Consider the following 18,378-nt stretch of genomic DNA (forward strand, 5'->3'; position numbering starts at 1 on the left):
CCTGGGTCTGAGCTCCAATGACATCCTCACAGAAGCTGCCCCAACCACCCAGCTAAGGCCACAGCCTCCAGCCTCAGCCCCACCCCAGGCCATGCTTTCATTCACCCTCTTCTGTGGTCTTCACAGCACTTCAGACTCCTGAGAATGTCTTGTGTATTTATTTGTTCTCTTGCTTCTTATCAGGCTTCCTCCTAGACTAGAACTTTCTGGAAACAGGGAATTTTACCTGTCTTACTTATCACTATAGCCCAGTCCAATACCTGACAAAGTATATTCACAATAAACATTTGTTACAAAACGCAAAAAAAAAAAAAAAGAAAGAAAAAAGTTTCTCTAAAGTTTCTCTCTCTAAGAAGCATAAATAGCAAACCTCACAGGGTCATGGAACATAGCTCAAATAGCTGACAGCAAGCCAGAAATTAATATGCATATTTTATGCTAAAAAGTCAATGTATTCATTTTCTATTGCTGTATAACAAATTACCAGAAACTTGGTGGCTTAAAGCAACCCAAATTTATGACCTCAGTTTCCGTGGAGTCTGGCATGTTTTGGCTGAGTCCCCTGCCCAGAGTCTCATAATGTAATGAAGGGGTCAGAGGCCTGTGTCCTCATCTGGAGGCTTGTCTGGGGAAAGGTAGGTTTTCATGCTCTCCCTGGTTGTTGACAGAGTTCAGTTCCTTGTGGCTGTAGGACTGAAGTCCCTGCTGTCTCTTTAGCTATACAACAGCAATGTTCTTAGCTGCTAGAGGGTGCTCTCAGCTTCTGGTCACGTGGGCCCCTCCACCTCAGCTAGGGAGAACACCTCACACAGCTAATCCTTTCCATGCTTAGAATCTCTCACATTTCCCTCTGCTACCAGCCAGAGAAAATGCTTTGCTTTTAAGGGACCCAGGTGGTGACATCAGGCCCACCTAGATAATCTCCTTATCTTAAGGTCAACTGGCTATGTAACAAGCTAAACCCAGGAGTAAAATCTGTCACCTTCACATTTCTGGGGATTGTTCAGAGCACACACACTAGGGCCAGGAAATCTTTGGGGACATCCTAGAAATCTATCATGGGCAAGTTCATTTTCCTGTCTACTTTATTGCATATTAATTTATTTTGATAAATGTTTATAAATATTTATATTTACGTACAAATATGTTATATGTTTACATATATTTATTTATAAATTATATATAATTATATCAAATTATATTATAGTTAATATATTGTTACATCAAAATAATTATATAATATATTGTGATATATATATGCAAATATTGCATATACAAATATATAAATATGTGTGTATCAGAAAATAAATATCAAAATATGTATTTGCATATAATTTGTATAAAACAATATTTAAATAAAATGAACTGACTGGGAAAATGAAGGATGGCTCCTTGTGGTGTGACCTACTGTCTGTCCACCATTGCATAGCCACTTTGAAAAGCCTAGATAGAATAGGTCCATCACAGGGCCGCTGTGAGCATCCCAGGAGTCAAAGTGTGAGAGAGAAAGGAGAGCAGCGTGTAGCAGGTGCTCCATCTACTTTGGCTAAAGCTGAATCAATAACCTTAGCCTCCATTACTGGAGAGTGCTCTAGACTGAGGCAGCTGGCGGCAGGACGCTGGAGCCTGGCACAGGCTGAAGGAGGGAGCTTCGGCCACTATATAGGGTAGGGAAAGCCATCTGAACTTCTGACCTGGAGTCAGACAGACATGAACTTTAATCCTGTCTCTCCCACTTACCAGCTCTGCAACCTTGGGTAATTCATTTAATTTGTTTTGAGTTTTGGCTTCCCCATCCTAAAATGGGAACAATTAGACTTACCTGTTAAGCTTGCTATATCAAATAAAATAATGGTTGAGGAAGTTTTCAGGGCTCAGATTAAAGTAGGCACTCTAGGGAGACGAACCATGAGAGACGATGGACTCTGAAAAACAAACTGAGGGTTCTAGAGGGGAGAGGGGTGGGGGGATGGGTTAGCCTGTTGATGGGTATTAAAGAGGGCACGTTCTGCATGGAGAGCTGGGTGTTATATAAACAATGAATCATGGAACACTACCTCAAAAACTAATGATGTAATGTATGGTGACTAACATAACAATAAAAAAATTTTTAAAAAAGTTAACAAAAAAAATAATTAAAAAAAATAAAGTAGGTACTCTATAAATGCTTGTGGATTCCAGATCTGGCATTTTGCCCACCAAGCTTAGCTTTTGGGTTAGGGCATTATGCCTCCATGGGACTTCTATTACAAGGCCAATATGTTTCCAGAAGGGTAAGACCTCACTTTGCCTCTGTGTTTGGCACCTGCTGGACAAAGAGAAACTCTTTTGTCCTGAGCAGTCAGCCCTGGTGAGACGAAGGAGGTCCTGGCAGAGAGCTGGTAGCAGAGGAGATGGCCCCCAGGGCAGAGAAGGCTGGGGGTGGCAGGGGCATGCAAGAAAATCTAGATCAAGGGTGGCCGTTCCTGGGGCTCAGGTGTTAGTGGGCAAATCCAGCAGTCCCTGGGAGCTCTGGAGGCTGTGGGAATCTCTACACATACCCTTCCTGAGAAGGAGTGGGGTTGCTGCCCTGCAGGCCAGAAGCACATTCTGGCATCCCAAATGTCCAGTCATTCCACTCAACAGTCCTCCCTCCCTTGCCCTAATTCCCTCCCTATTCACTCACTCTCTATCTGCCGTCCTAGCAGATTCACTCTGACCTACAAATCCAGCTGCCCTCCTTTGCGGAGCTCTCACAACACTTGTACATAATTGTAACCTAAAGTGATCCATTTTTCCAGAGGTACCAGTGCTCTTACAGCAGCAAGCAGCCTGGGGTGGGAGTGAATTGGGGAGGGGAATGTCACCTGGGAAAGACTTCCAGGGGCTCTTGAAGGCTGAGGGGCTTGGATAGCTGTGGAGTTGGGGGAGGACTTCTAGAGGGAGTAGGAGCTGTCTACAAACACCCTGGCTCTCCTTCTGGGCACATGCTCCAATTGCATCTCCCTGCTATTGCTGTAGAACCAGGGAGAGAAAGAGGAGACAGAGGGATGGGAAGGAAGAGGGTATGTGAGAAGAAGGAAATATTTAGAAGTTTCTTCTCAATCTTCTTATATAGACTGTGCTGTGAAGGAAGAAAAGGTCTGTGGGGAGTGTAGTGCTGGTGATGTGCAGAGGAAGCCGTGTGTGTGTGTGTGTGTAAGAGAGGGGGCAGGGGGAGAGAGACTGGTTAGCCAGAGTCATCAAAAGTGGGTCAAACAAGAACCAGGCTGACTAGCAGGCAGGCAGTCAAGAGGTACTTTGTGTTGAGATAAGTCAAGACATCTGTCCCGTGCAGGCCATTTGTGGGTGCCAATGCAAGGTCTGGATCCAGGTGCTGTTGCTCAAGCTTATATGTTTTCTAACCACATCCTGCCTGATGAAAGTCCAAACTCCAACCAGGAAGGATTTACAAGGTCCCTATGCTCCAACTACAGAGGCATTTTTGCTAGAATCAGGGCTTGTTGAGTTATGGAGCCAAAGGGGATCAAGACTCCCCAGACTAGTAGGATGTATTAGGCCTACTTCTAAGCACTTTGGATCCCATCAATGCCACCAAACACCTCTCTTGTTGGTAACAGACTCTCAGAAAGAGGAAGGGACAACCCTCACCTCCCCACACACAAGACTCACCGAGAATTAGTAGCCCAATAGGAATCCTCAGGGACCAACCCTAAGATTGTTTGGAATCAGAAACAGGTCCCAGGTAGAGCAATTGTCCCAACACCTTGCTCATCTGCATGTGTTCTGACTTGAATAGCACACTCTATAATTAACCATGCTGAATGTATTGGCGTTAGCAAATCAGCCAATCAAGTCATAGGGTGATTAGTTGTAAAACAAAAAAAATCCCAGGTTTGCAAATTCTTTAGCTCCTTTTTGTAGCTTTCACTCCAACAGTTGCCTGGCCTGGGTATTTTGACTTGCCCTCCAAACAACCTAGAGAGGAGACGTGTGGGTGATCCAACAAGGAGGAGGAAGGGGAAAGGGAGGTGGAAGAGAGGGTGGGAGGAAAAGGTGTGACCAGAGGTTAGTTGTGTTTCTGAACAAACAATCAGGATGTTGCATAAGTTGTGAGGAATTGTGGGATGGGAAACCTAGAGTCTCCAATCAGCATAAAAGAGTGAAGGAAGGGAAAGAAAGAGGATCCCAAAGGATCTGGCACTGGGACACTTGGAGGGTCTTGTGATTTCCTCTAATTCTTACCATCCTGCTCTGAACTTGAAGCATTCCGGTGACCTTGACAACAGGGAGAAGAGGGGAGGGAAGGAGCTCAGGCTGGGCAAAGAATGTGAAGTAGAGAGGACAACCAAGAAAGTGACCTGCCCTCTGAAACTGCCCAGAGGAAAGCACCTGAGCAATGCAGGTGTGCCCACCACAGTCCTGGATGGAAGCTTATTAAAGAGGGAGGAGCTGGGCTGCCAGTCCTGGGCATTGAGGAGCTATCTGGAGCCCACCGAGGAAGTATTAGGGTCTATGTTTTATATGATGAAGGAAGCCATCTTCAACTCCAGCTCCAAGAAGGAAGTGACCCTTCATAATTAAAGAGGGATAAACCAGCACACCGGGGTCGCTCAGTCAGTTAAGCATTCAACTCTTAGTTTCAGCTCAGGTCATGATCTCAGGGTCATGAGATAGAGCCCTATGCCAGGCTCCGTGCTCAGCATGGAGTCTGCTTGAGTTTCTTACCCCCTCCCTCTCCCTTCCCCTCTGTTCCCCCCGCCTCATGCTCTCTCTCTCTCTAAAACAAATAAATTAATTAGGGTGCCTAGGTGTCTCAGTCGTTAAGCATCTGCCTTCGGCTCAGGTCATGATCCCAGGGTCCTGGGATCGAGCCCCACATCGGGTCCCTGCTCTGTGGGAAGCCTGCTTCTCCCTCTCCCACTCCCCCTGCTTGTGTTCCCTCTCTCGCTGTGTCTCTCTCTGTCAAATAAATAAATAAAATCTTAAAAAAAAATAAAACAAATAAATTAATTAAATTTAAAAAAAAAGAGGGGTAAACCCCCTACCCGTTGCCCCCATTGCCATTATGTAACCCACAACACAGTCCACAGAGACAATGGAGACTAAAAGCCAGCATAGAGTTAGCAAGAGGCAGCATTCCACAGTGGTCTTGAGCATAACGAGCGATGATCAAGAGTACTCTTTTAGTCAGACTAAGTTTCTGAAGCATAAACTGACCGTGCACATGCTTCAAACTAAGTGGGTCAAGAGCAGTGAAAGGCATACAGGAGAGGGTCAACCCTTCCTTCTCCCATGGAGCCTCAGGATACCCCAGCAATGGGCAGCTGGGCCCCCTCATCTCCCTCTTGCAGGTCCAGACCATGTAGTAATCCTAACCCAGACAAGACATGGGTCATTGTCCTTGGCCCCCTTATCCATGATCTTGTGACTTGGTGACAATTGGACCCCATCTCGAGTACCACTCTTCTCTTCCTAACATCATACAGTCCTTCCTCCAAGCAGTTCTGTGTCCTTTGGGCTACCATGTTGAAGCAGTCCACAAGACTGACTTCATATTCTTCCCTCCCAAAGTCCTGGATCAATTACACTGCCTGCTGCTCCATTCCCTACCCTGAACCCCAGGCTCTGCATATGTTCACCCATCTCCTTCTCAGGGATGAGTTCTGATTTTCTGCCTCCCTAGGGTTCAGCCACTACCTGGGTCCCCACTGTTCTTTATCTCCTCTGTCCTGGGTGCTTGCCATTCCTCAATGCTATGTCTGTCAAAGAGAAAACCTCCCTCAGGCCCAAGTTTGTCCAGGGGATTTTTCCCCTCATTTGACCATTCTAGAACCAAAAACTTGCTTCTTAAACTCAGGTAAGGAATCCATTTCAGCACTCATATTTAACAATATAGAATGTTGGAAACAAGACTTGAAATGTCAGGAAGAGAACATTGACATTTCTGAGAATGACTGCGTTCATTCTCTCTAAGGAGAATCACAGCTAAGAACATAAAGGACATAGAGTAGCCTGGGTTTCTCATTTCATTGGCAGTTGATAGACTTTTGGCCTTTGGCCTTATCTTGGGACATCCTCTCAGTGAATTCTGATGTGATGAGGGTGCCCTACACCTGGTTTTCATTTTAGCTCCATTCTCTTCTGGACCTGCCTAGGCCTCAGGGTTTGGATAATATATTTTGAGGGTACATTCATCTGTCTATTCATTGATCCATTCATTCAATATATAATTCCAATGACCAGCTGTGTATGAGACCCCAGCCTGAGGCTTGCATCTTCTACAGAATGGCAGTGTTACACGGTGGTTACAGTGCTAGCTTATGCTTGGGTTCAAATCCCAAAATTTGTACTCATGAGTTGTATGATTTTGAACTATTACCTTTCTGAGCCTCAGTTTCCTCATGAGTAAAAAGGACACATGTTAATAGTACTTAATTCAGGAGATTTTGTTAGGCTTGGCATGTAGGGACTGCTCAATATCTATTGGGTATTATTTTGTTTTATGCTGATTTCACTTGGGTTACTAGCCACTCCCCACCCCAAACCATCTCATAATTCTCAGACAATAAAGCAATAAGAATTAAAAGTCTTTGACTTCTCTGTGTCAACTGAGACAGCCTGAACTGTGTTCTACCAGGAACAGAGGGGCTTCATCATTTAGGTAGGGATGAAGTAGGATTTCAGAGGAACTTCCTTTGGGAATCTTAGCAGACAAAAGCCTGCTCTTTACCTAATACCCTTCCTCCCCTCCCCGCCCCAGCTTCTCAAGTTGGGCATCCCCATGCTCCCCTAGTTCAGGAGCTCATCCAAAATGAATCAGGATATCTACCAGTGGCATCTGGCCCTATGACTTGCAGGGCTTAGGATGTAGTTTTTTTTTAAGTAGGCTCCATGCCCAGTGTGGAGCCCAACTCAGGCCCCGAACTCACGACCCCAAGATCAAGACAGAGCTGAGATCAACAGTCAGACACTTAACCAACTGAGCCACCCAGGTGCCCCAGGATGTAGTTGTTAATTCAGCTTTGAATCTGGGGTCTAGCCCCATGAAGCAGCATCTCTTGTGTCCCCTGATCTAGGTCTCCTTTAGACCCAACGACTTCTGGATTGGAGACTGTACTGGGCATCTGCGCATCCTCCTTACCCTATCACATCGCAGCCACCCTCTCGTCTTCCTGTGTTGGCCCACTCCAAACACTGGGCCTCTGCCTCTTTCTTCTCCTTAAGTCCCATGCAGGGCCATATATCCTCCCTGGGCCAGGGGCCCTGCTCCACATCTTAGCCAGTGGCCAAGGCTGTAGTTCCTGACCTAGATTCTGAATCTTCCTCCTCAAAGCTGAAGTCTCTTTCCCATCCTTCCCACTGCTCCATTTGCATATCCTTGGCTCCTCTGTTTAGATCTGCCCCTGCTCACGTCCCAGGCTGAATTTGGAAATTGCCTATTTGCCACCATATTCCTTCTATTACCCTTGGGGCTAATTAAACCACTTGGGTTTAGATTCCTGCATCTGTGTATCAGGCCAGTTCCTCCAACCGCTAGGCCACCCAGCCCAGACACATGGGTTTTGGAGAATCCAGAACGTGCTAGTGGTGTGACCTTGGGAAAGATAAAATTTCTATGCCTCAGTTTTCTCAAGTGTGAAGTGGGAAAATAAGATGTACCTCATGGGTCTGTTGTGAGGTAATACATGTAGAACTCAGTACCATGCCCGCAACAGTCTAAGTCATCAACAAAAGATACCATGAAAGCATTTGAAGCAGTGGGATGAAAAGGTATCTGTCCATTCCAGGGCACATAGTTTTGCACTCACATATTCCTCATTCCTCCCTTCTCTATGTAGTTCACACTGTCCACGACTAGTATTCAGGACCCAGGGGGGAGTCTGAAGGGCTCCAAGGTGAGCAGGACAGAGTCTGTGCTCCCAGGTACTGGGCAGAGTGGTCTGGTGCTCCAGCCACCACTTGGTCACTGAAGATGCAGAGCTGCTCAGGACTCCCGTCTAAAGGCGCTAGGCATGACCACAAACCAGGGAAGAGGACAAGGGAAGGAAAGAGGATGGAAGGGGAAAGAGGACTCAAGAAACGAGAATGGGGACACCCAGCAATGGGCCTCCCTGCAAATAGGGCAGAGACAAACCTAGGATAAGGGGAGTGGTAGCACACTAAAGCCGAGCTGCTTCTCCATCCATTCTGTTCCACATGTTCAAGTCTTGTGGATGGACAGGGCTGGGCAGATGGTCATACTGATGCTACCTGCTCAGCACTTGGCCAAGCTCTCATCAGCCCCTCAAGGCTTCACGAGGCTCTAATTACACTTCCCACCAGAAACACATTTCACAGATGGGGATAGTGATAAGAGCAACTAGCTTTGGCCTGTGTCAAAATTGCCTCTGATCGCAGCCTCTCAAATCACAGTGCTCCCCATCATCCTGAGGAAGATGAGCAGAAGGGATTTGTCAGGTCACGGAGACTGTGGCAAAAAAGGGGCACAAAGCAGGTGCCTAATATGCCCTTCCTCTTGTCTCAAGGTAGCTTAAATATGGTCATATAGACTGGCCAGAGAGGGCCCTGTCTCGGCTAGAAATTGGAAGATTCCAGTTCAAGGGCTGGCTCTGCCTCAAGTTCCTCACGTGAAACATTAAACTGAAGTAAAAATGAACACACTTGTCATCACCATTGGCAACATCATCCCACAGCTTTGGGATTGCCCCTGTACGCAGGGCTTTTAGCACCTGCTCCAGGCATGTCTCTCCTGCCAGTCTGAGCCTCTGGAACTGCATCAGCCCGGACACGAGATGACCAGCAGCCTGATGCGGATCAGCTGTGCGAGGGTGCAATCAGCCGAGAACGTGCTTTACACAACCAGGCGGCCTGCGAGTCCTCTGACTCGTGCTCGCCTGCTTCACTCGCCTGAGGGCCAGAAGGGTTTCTGGGGGCCTCACCTGTGTTTCCCCAGGAACGCGCCCTCTCCTGGAACGTAAGCTTCCGCCCAGGGCACAGAGCTTACGGCTGCATGCACGATATGGGGCACAGAGGAGACAATCCATGAATATCTGATGAATGAATGAATTTCTCTTTCACATGGCTGGGCCCGTAAGCGTCAGCCTGGAGCCATGCTCTCTATAGAGCCTTGCCTCCCCTGTCTACCCCAACAGGACACACTCGGCCTCTGCTTAATATCCTCCTTAATCTTCAAGATTAATTAATCAAACAGAAGAGTCACCATAAGAGTTTCTAAAAAAAATACTTGTGCCTAGACCCCACTTCCAGCAACTTGGTTGAGGGTAAGACCCTAGCATGGGTATATATTTGAAATACCAATGAAACACCGGTGATTCTAAAAAAAAAAAAGAAAGAAACATCGGTGATTCTAATATGCAGGTGAGGCTAAAAACCTAACATAAACTGCTCTAGACAGGGGAAAGATTGTTCCCCAAGGACAAGACGAGCATGGGGTAGGGACACTGGACAAGGCAGGGGTCAGGAGGTAGGGGGAGGGCGCCCAAGCTTACTGGGATTCCTGCAGAGTCGAAGTTCTTTAAGTCTTGTTAATCAAAAGTCAAAGTAAAAATAGGGGCTTTTTCTTCCCAAGTAGGAACCCGAGCCACCTGAAGCTGCTGCAGGAGGGCCCGTTGCCTTTCCTTCCACAGATACCAGAAAGACACACACTTTCTCAAACACCTACTTAGTCGTTCACTCAGGACTGTTCACAATCTACCCTGCCCACTTGTGGCCCCCAAACAGGGACCATAATATTGATGGGGTTCATCTGGCTAAGGTCCTCCTCTTTAACAATACCTAGAGGGATTCTATACCAAGGACCATAAATTGGAGACAACAAAACTATCTGTTGTTAAGGAATGAACCCACACTGTGGGATGAGCTATGTATGGTGTTTACAAATATTACACACCCCCAGACACACACCACCCCACAACAATAAGGTGTAACTATGGTGTAAATCTGGTGTTAACGCCTATAAACCAGCTTATTGAATGGGCTGAATTCCATGGTTGTATAAACAGGAAAGAGTATTTTTTTTTTTTCTCTTACCACTGTCTTCAGCCGCACTGCCTCTCCCTTCATGGCCTTCTGGTCACTTTTGCGAATGTAAAGGATCTACTCCAATTTCAAACAAAACAATCATACACCCACTTCAAGACAACTCCCTCTTACTTTTCTCTCTCTAAAATGCAGGCTTGGGGGTGCCTGGGTGGCTCAGTTGGTAAAGCTTCTTACTCTTGGTTTCTGCTCAGGTCATGATCTCAGGGTTGTGAGATCGAGCCCTACGGTGGGCTCAGTGCTGAGTTCAGAGTCTGCTGGAGATTCTTTCCCTCTTCCTCTCCATCTGGCCCTGTCCCTGCTTGAGCATGCAAGTGCGTGCGCGTGTGCTCTCTCTCAAATAAATAAATAAAATCTTTAAAAAATAAAATAAAAAGCAGGCTTGACCTGCGCTCAGGGGTAAGCAGTGGGGAGGAGAGAGGCTGCGTTTCTTCATTCTTTCTCCTCTTCCTTCGCACTTCCTGCTGCACATTCCTCTGGGGTTGGGCAGGGGAAGAGAGTGTCTTTACGCTTACCTGTCCAGCAGGTGCTTCCTCTTTCTTGAGTGTCCGCACCCTCTGGGAGCTGGAGGTGTTCACGGGCTGGCCCCGCTGCAGGTTCTCCCGGGGGGATGCACTCCCTCTGGTCGACATCTTGCAACCTCCTTAGCAACTTTCTGCAACAACCTGCTCTGCAGCTTTTTGCTGTCACCTCTACGCTGGCGGGTGACCCTCTCTGGCAGGGTCCCAACCCCGTGTTTCCAGCCTAATCTTCCCCACTGTATGTTTATTCCAAAGGAAAAATCACACTTCCCTTTCACACCCTTAGCTGGAGTTTTTCTGCTTACTCTCTTTTCCATGCCTTAGTGGGTGACTTCAGCCACTCTGTTACCTTCCAGATTTAGCAGGGGGCAAGGCTGGGAGGAGGCACCGGTCTCTATGTTCAAATATACCTCCAAACTCCGAGGGAACAAACATCACTTCCAGTGTCTCACGATAGACCCACACTTTTCTGTAGCTCATCTGGACTGTGAGTTATGAGCCTTCTTTTTCCCCCCCCAATGTGCTTCATCTGTGCCCCTTCACTTGGTTTAGGGTAATGGGAACAAGAAGGGAAACAGCGTAGCCCTCCCAGCACAGCTGACAACTGTTTACCTCGATGACTCTCCTCGAGAGCCCCCTCGAATTTCTTGTTTGCTGGATAAACCTGGCTAGGTCAATGGCTGCTAAAGCTATTTTTGTTAACCCTTGAGAAGACCTGCATGGATACATTTAGCACTTCTCTCCAGAGAGTGCGGTACTTCTCACCTCTGTCATCATGTTAGGATTTCCGTGCCAACACGGTGGATCAATAGGAAGAGTTCCATTTAATATCATTTTATGTTACCAAATCCAACCCCCTGGCGCCCTCAAAAGGGAAAAACTGGTGGCTGTAAGAGTGCTGACCCGCCCAGGCCTTCCTCCATGATCATACGTGGCTTATGCTGTGTCTGTGGACACATCAGAAACCCACAATGATCTGGGTGTGGGCGCTGGGCACCATCCCGACCTGGGAGCTGCTGCCCAGACTTCTCAACCACATAGACGGGTGTGATTCTATTACTCTTGCTCGAACATTCCTATTCTTAATTGCTAATTGTCCCATTGTAGATATGTTAGAGTTGTTAGCTCTCTCTTTGTAATAGGCCTTAATAGATCTTGGATTTAGCAAAAAAAAAAAAAAAAAAAAAGATGTTCTGGACTGAATGCTGCCTACAATCCTTTTGCCAACTACTCAGAAACCTGTCTCTCTGTGGCTGTTTCCTGAGTCACCTTCCCAAATGTCGACCAGCTACAACACCTGTGTGGCCCACTTCCTGTCTCATTGTTTTGCTGATTGTGTATTTCATGCTTACTTTTTGGTGGGTTACATGCGTTGTGCTTTTCTCTTTTTGGCTTCCCCATTCTCTTCTAGGATGACTATCTCTTTCTGTTTTTCCTTCCTTTTTCCCATCTGGGCTGGTGTCCAACACAACCAAATATGTTTCTGAGCCCTGGCTATAAGCTCAAAGTGGTTACATCCGTGGGTCCCAAATCCTCTATGGTTTTGCTCCTTCTGGCTGGATCGGGCTCCTTATGCCCAGCTTTGGGCCACTTATTCGCTGCAATCACTTTGGCAAAGGCCGTTGATGTCCCACCCACATCTCCTCTACTCTTCCCATCCCCATGGGTGCCAGCCTATTTCCAAATGCAGCACCTGGCCCCTGTGCCTGGAGGCTTGCGCCAGCTGCTGAGCACACCTGGAGCCAGTTAGGTGCTGGGGATGAACACCCTCCTTCTCCCCCAGGAGCAGCTCTCGCCCAGTCACGGATGGGAACCCATTTAACCTTGTTCCTTCTGTAGTTAACTCCCAAATGCATATTCTACACTGGCTCCCAGAGGTGCTCAGCAGGATGAAGCTTCAGTTGCCACACCTTTATTGGCTGCCTCCCTTCCCTGTCCGACTTTTCTTACCCCCGCATTACCCTGCCACCCCTGCTACCCCACCAGCAATCACAGTGGTGTCTCAGGATGTGCTTCCAGGGCAATCCAGACTAAGAAAGTGTCTGAGCCAGAAGTGAAAATACGGGGAGCAGATCGAAGGACCACCAGAGTCTGACAAGACTGAGAAGGCCTTGAGGTATAGGCCAAGTCTGGACTGCATCTCTCAATATAAGGCTGTGTGTCAACGGGACACCTTTAACAGAGCAAACCTAGAAGCAGGCACCCAGGAAAGGGTGCTCTTCCTCCTCCTCCTTTGTTCACGCTCTCACCTCCTGCCCCTCTTTGTCCGCTGCCTCCCACCTTCAGAGCACGACCCCAGGCTCTGTAACTCAGCCCATCCTTCGCCCCTTCACAGCCCCCACCGCCAGTCGCCCCGGAAGCAGGTGTCTGTCTCCTTTCTCCCTCAGGAGCAGCCAGCATGCCGTCATCGGTGAGCATGCCCCGAAGTGCCAACCATTGGCTCAGGTCTTTTGGAAGAAAGGGAGGTAAATGATTCGCTGATGGAAGAATCTGGTCTTAGGAAATAAATCCAAAGTCGAATCTTGGCATTTTTTTTTTTTTTTTTAGACGATGTGAAATCTCTTATCTCTCCGTCAGCTGTGTCGAGAGCAACTAACTCATTACTTAATATTGGCAAAAGTGATTTAAAAGGGCTTTAGCTGGAAGCCAGTAAAATTGCCTCCTACAGCAGCGATGGGGCCGGAGAAGGGACCCAGCCCACCCTCCAAGCCTGCCAGCATCACACGGGCTGCTCTTTTCCTCTGTGCATGAGTTCGTGCAGAAAACTTAAGCGTTCTAAGATGCCCTCTGACGGGGGTAGAGGTGGCCTGAAGGGCTTGTTCCTGCAGGCAGATCCCAGCCATTGAGAGCCACTACTACTGACTGTGTGACATTGCAGCCCTCCGGGGATGGGCTGAAGGAAAGGTGGAAGTATGCTTGTGACAGCTCAGCCCCGGACAGCTCCCCACTGAGCAGCTGGTGCGGGACATCCAGCCACTGCGTGTGCGTGTGCGCTTTCCGGGAGGGGGGCTGGGCTGTGGCTTCCACTGCCGCTCCCAGAATGAGCCTGGGGCCTGGGGACTGTCGTGAGGGGAGGCCCTGCAGCAGCATGCCTCCCGGCCCCATCTGCATGGGGTGGGTCTGTCCTCAGAGCCCAGGAGCTGGAGGGACGCATTGCCTGCATGTTTTGATGACACACTCAGAGTTTCTCTGCCAGGCCGAATGATTTATGTGTACGTCTTCATTGAGGGCAATTATTTTTTAGCACCTTGCTGGGCATGCTGGGTGATCTCATCATGGGGAAGAGCCCAGGAGTGCCTGTCTCACTTGGAACAAAGGTGTGAAAGAGCCTCCCTTCTCCTGTCTCATTCAGAAATTGTCTTTCTCTGGCACCTTCATGCAGAGATGAGGAGCTTGTCTTCTTTTCTCCTGAGACACACTGGTTCGCCCACAAAACTCATCAAGGATGACATTTAAAAAGCACCTCCCCGGGGCACTGGATGGCTCTAGTCGGTTGAGCGTCTGACTCTTGGTTTAGGCTCAGATCATGATCTTGGGGTCATGGGATCGAGCCCCCTGTGGGGCTCTGTGCTCAGCACGGAGTCAGCTTCTCTCCTTCTCCCTCTCCCTCTGGTCCTCCCCTCCCCCCTCTCTCAAGATAAATAAATAAATAGATCTTTTAAAAAAAACCTCTCTTTTGGAGACAGGTTTTCTTTTTTAAAGAGAAAGGAAACAAAATTTCAGCTCTCCTGCTTTTAAAATAAAAGCAAGTAGCATAAAACTTTATTCAGTTAGTAAACCTAATGCTAGATAGGTTTTAGATTTCCAGATAGATAGTTGAGTCAGGGAAAAGGAAAATGAGGAAAAATGGAGACATCAGGACACAGAATGGGCCCCAACAACAAAGAATCCCTGAGAAAGGGGAGAGACAGACAGAGGGGAAAGACGGCAGAGGCAGCAGGCAGGGAAACGGTGAGAGGGGAACAGACAGTAAGTGCCAGGGGGAGGGAGAGACAGTGGAGAGAGAGGGCACATCCCCCTCCCAAGGGCCCCTGGTTCTCCTTTCCCAACATCAATTTCTCCAACTAGGGTCTATTCTGGCTCCTTCCACCTCCCCGATACCCCCCACCATTCCTCACTCAACTCACTGGATCCCCCCCCCACCCACCCACTGAGCCTGCTCCTTCTGCAGGTCAGAGGTACTTCCTCCTTGAATCAAGGCCAGATCTGACAGGGTGGCCCCCTCCCACATCCTCTCCTTCCATGACTTCAAGACTTTGCACTGTGCAGGCTGCCGACGGGACACGGGCCCCCACCCGGAGCTGGGTGTGCGGGCTGCCGACGGGACACGGGCCCCCACCCGGAGCTGGGTGTGCGGGCTGCCGACGGGACACGGGCCCCCACCCGGAGCTGGGTGTGCAGGCTACTGCACGGGGGGCACACGCCTCTCCCTCTTGCAGTTTTCACATCCAGAAACTGGCAGTAAGAATCCTATCTAGCCTGCTCCCAACACTGGATTTGGAGGTTTGGGGGACGTGTGTAGGGGTGCATGCATGTGTCTACGTGTGATAAGAGATAAGGAACATGAAGGCTCATAATGACCTCGAAAATGAGGCACAATAGGAGTTCTTGCTTTCTTGTGCTCCTTCTGTCACTTTTCTCTGTCCCCGCTGCTCGCTCTTCTTTCTCTCCTCCCCCAGGAACAGGCCCTCCCCAAGGCTTTTGTCTTTGCTCTTTTCAGTTCCTAACTTCTCCTCACTTCCCGGTCTTCCGTGGACTCAGCCGCTGCCCACCACCACGGCCGACTGCCAGGATGCCCTGTCTCCGGAGCCGTGAGCCAGGCTGTGCTGCAGGCGTGCTGTGCGGGGCTGTGGGCCCAGCGCGCCCCCCGAGGCCTGCGGACTCCCTTCTCCTGGAGGAGCGGGAGAGACGCTCTTCCTGTGGATAGACAGACTCGGGTTTGACTCCTCGCGGTGCTGCGCCGTGTTGCCTTGCAGGACGCCCCCACAAAATGGGAATAATAAAACCCAGTGGAGAAATAGGATGAGGCTTCCCAGCGATGAAATATTAAGTGACCGAACGGCGAGGTGAGGCTGCGAGGGCCCGTCTGGGCTGGAGGTTCTGCAGACGCTTTCTCAAGCACCAGTGAGCGTGGGGCCACAGGAGGACGAGGCTCCCAGGGGCAGGGAACAAGCTGACAAAAAAGCAGAGAGCTTCAGAGCACAGATGTAAGAGCCAAATCATGGCTTCACCACTTCCTAGCTGTGCTGCTTTGGGAAAGTTACTTAATTTCTCTGTGCCTCCGTTTTTGCTTTGTTTGGTTTGGTTTGGTTTTTTTTGGGGGGGGTGGGGTCTGTAAAATGAGTTGTCGTGAGAATAAATCATCAGCTAAATCAGATAAATTCATGTAGGCTGCTTACAACAGTGCCTGGCATGAAGAAAGCACCACTTCGGTATTTTATTTAACAAGTGCTATGCTAGCTAAGAGTGACATGATTGATCCAAGTTTGCACATTCATTTCTTACTCCGGAGGCTTGGGGGGACTCTGTGGCAGCTCAAAAATAAAGGGCCTGAGGACAATCCCCACCGGGCCTGGTGCCAAGTCTTGCCTCACCTTCCTCCATGCTGGAATCATCTCTGTGAAGTGAAACCAGGTATTTATTGCTCTCCACCCCGACCCCTGCCTTGGAGCACTGGTGCAAGCCAGGCCTGTGACATCACCAGGAGAGACAGACGTGCTTGTTTGGGCCAGGGGATGACGTCAATGGAGGGATGAAATATGCCTCCAGGTCCCTGTTTCTCCTGCCAGGTAATTTGAGCACGTGGCATCGTGGGTCACTCCTGGCCAGGCAGGCAGGGGGAGGGGAAGTGGGACTGAGGAGATAAGGGTGGTGTTGTGGGGGGGTTCAGTGCCTGTGCAGGGGCAGACTTGGTCCTCAGGGCAGGGAGGAGAGAGACGAGCAGAGTTTTATTCAAGAGAGCTCTCTCTTGCTCTTGGATGGAAACGGGGCTTAGGGCAGGGCAAGATGGGAAGTGAGGAGAGCAGGTCCACGGCTGTCATGGGCAGAAGGGACAGAGAACTGCGTCTAGGTGGTGGCAGTGAGGGAGGAGCAGAAGGACCAGGTGAGCTCAACTGTAAACGAAGAATTGGCCAGACTCGGTGACCACTTAGGTGCCATCAGTGGGGAGGAGTAGAGCATCCCGGGTGGCAGGCGGTCTCCAGAATAGCAGATAGGAAAGTGCTTTATTGACCGCGGACAAGCTCCACGCTGTCAAAGGTGTCGTTTCACATAGGAAGACCCCCCAAAGAAAAGGGAAAAATTGTAGTGTTAGTTGCTGCCCTTAAACATAGACTGCACCCCATACTAGGAGCTGGAAGATCCAGAGAGCAGGCAGATGGGGCCCTGATTTTGAGGTGCCCACATTTGAGCAGGGGAGGCAGGTCCTCTGGCTGAGGAGGCCCCATACTTCCTGCCTCAACCAGGCTGGGTCACAAACCAGGGAGGACCTGAGCTGCCCCTAGGGCAGGGACCTCCAGGCCAGCCTGAGTGGCCACCTCCTCTACATCTCTCACCCTTCCCCAGAGCACCAGGGTAATACGGAGCTTCAGATTGCAGTTACTGGCTTACCAAGACATTTGTCAGCTGGTTGCTTCATCTGTAAAATGGGGATGATGATAAGAGGAGGAATAAGTTAAGAAATACACGTACATTTCCAAGTACAATGTTGGCACGTAGTAAGTGCTCAACTAAATGAGGTACTCTATCACTATGACGGCTTATTATGAACCTTATCGCATCCCCATCTGGTCTTTTCTCCCCTTGCCTTCAATACCTCCAACACTTCCCAGTCCCTCACGTCCCCTCTAAAGACTCATCTAAGAGGGTTAATCCTCCTCCTTATAGACCTGAGGACTCAGGGGCAGTGTGAACACACCGTCCCAGGTTCATTGTGGATCTACTTCCTTCTTTGAGTGGATCTGCCAAGGAAGGAGACAGAATCAGGAAGGAGAGAGAAGCTCCCGGGTACTGAGGCCTCTGCTCAACACCAATCACGTCACCGCACCGCTTGGTGGAGTCCTCACAGCCCCAGGAGAAGGTATCATTGCCACACTTTATAGAAAATGTGAAATGAAGTATAGAAAGGTCAAGTGGCGTGATTGAAGGTCACACAGAAATAACCACGGAGATTAGGATCAAATAGGGGGCTGTCTGACTCAAACATCTGGGCCCCTCTGAACCCCACGATCTCATAAAACCTCCCATGCCTGGCTGGGTAGGAGTGGCCATCCCTTTGATTAATAGCTCAAAGAAGGAAAGTAAGTCATTCAGTTCCATGCGGTCTTCCAGATGGAGTCACCAAGGAACAAGGTGTGCTTTAGACCTAGAGAACCCAGACTGCGGGGTGTGCATCCTGTTCATTCTGGGTGTGGCCTGGACACAGCGATGCTTTGAAATACAAAGACTGTGAAAGGAGTCAGACAGGGGATGTGGGTGAGCAGACACTTATCTGGGCCATGTCTTCAGTACACCTGGGGCTCCAGCCCAGGCCATGCCACAGGCAGGCTGAGAAGCAGGAGCAATTGCAAGTCATAAGCCCTCGTAAGGGCACAGGGCACACACTCTGCCCTGACTGACGGGAGACAAAACCTCATCCACTCCCGCAATCCTTCCTAGCTTCCAGCCCCGGGAGGAGGCCTCCGCAGTTACCAGAGCCTGCATTCTGCCTGCAGCTGAGACACCTCTTTCCCATCTATGATCTCATTTGACCACAGGTAGAGGTGGAGTCGAGAGTGCTGGGTTCAAATCCAAGCTCTGCCATTTACTAGCCATTGGT

This window comes from Phoca vitulina, unplaced genomic scaffold, assembly GCF_004348235.1.
Source record: "Phoca vitulina isolate PV1807 unplaced genomic scaffold, GSC_HSeal_1.0 scaffold36, whole genome shotgun sequence".
Classification (NCBI taxonomy): Eukaryota; Metazoa; Chordata; class Mammalia; order Carnivora; family Phocidae; genus Phoca; species Phoca vitulina.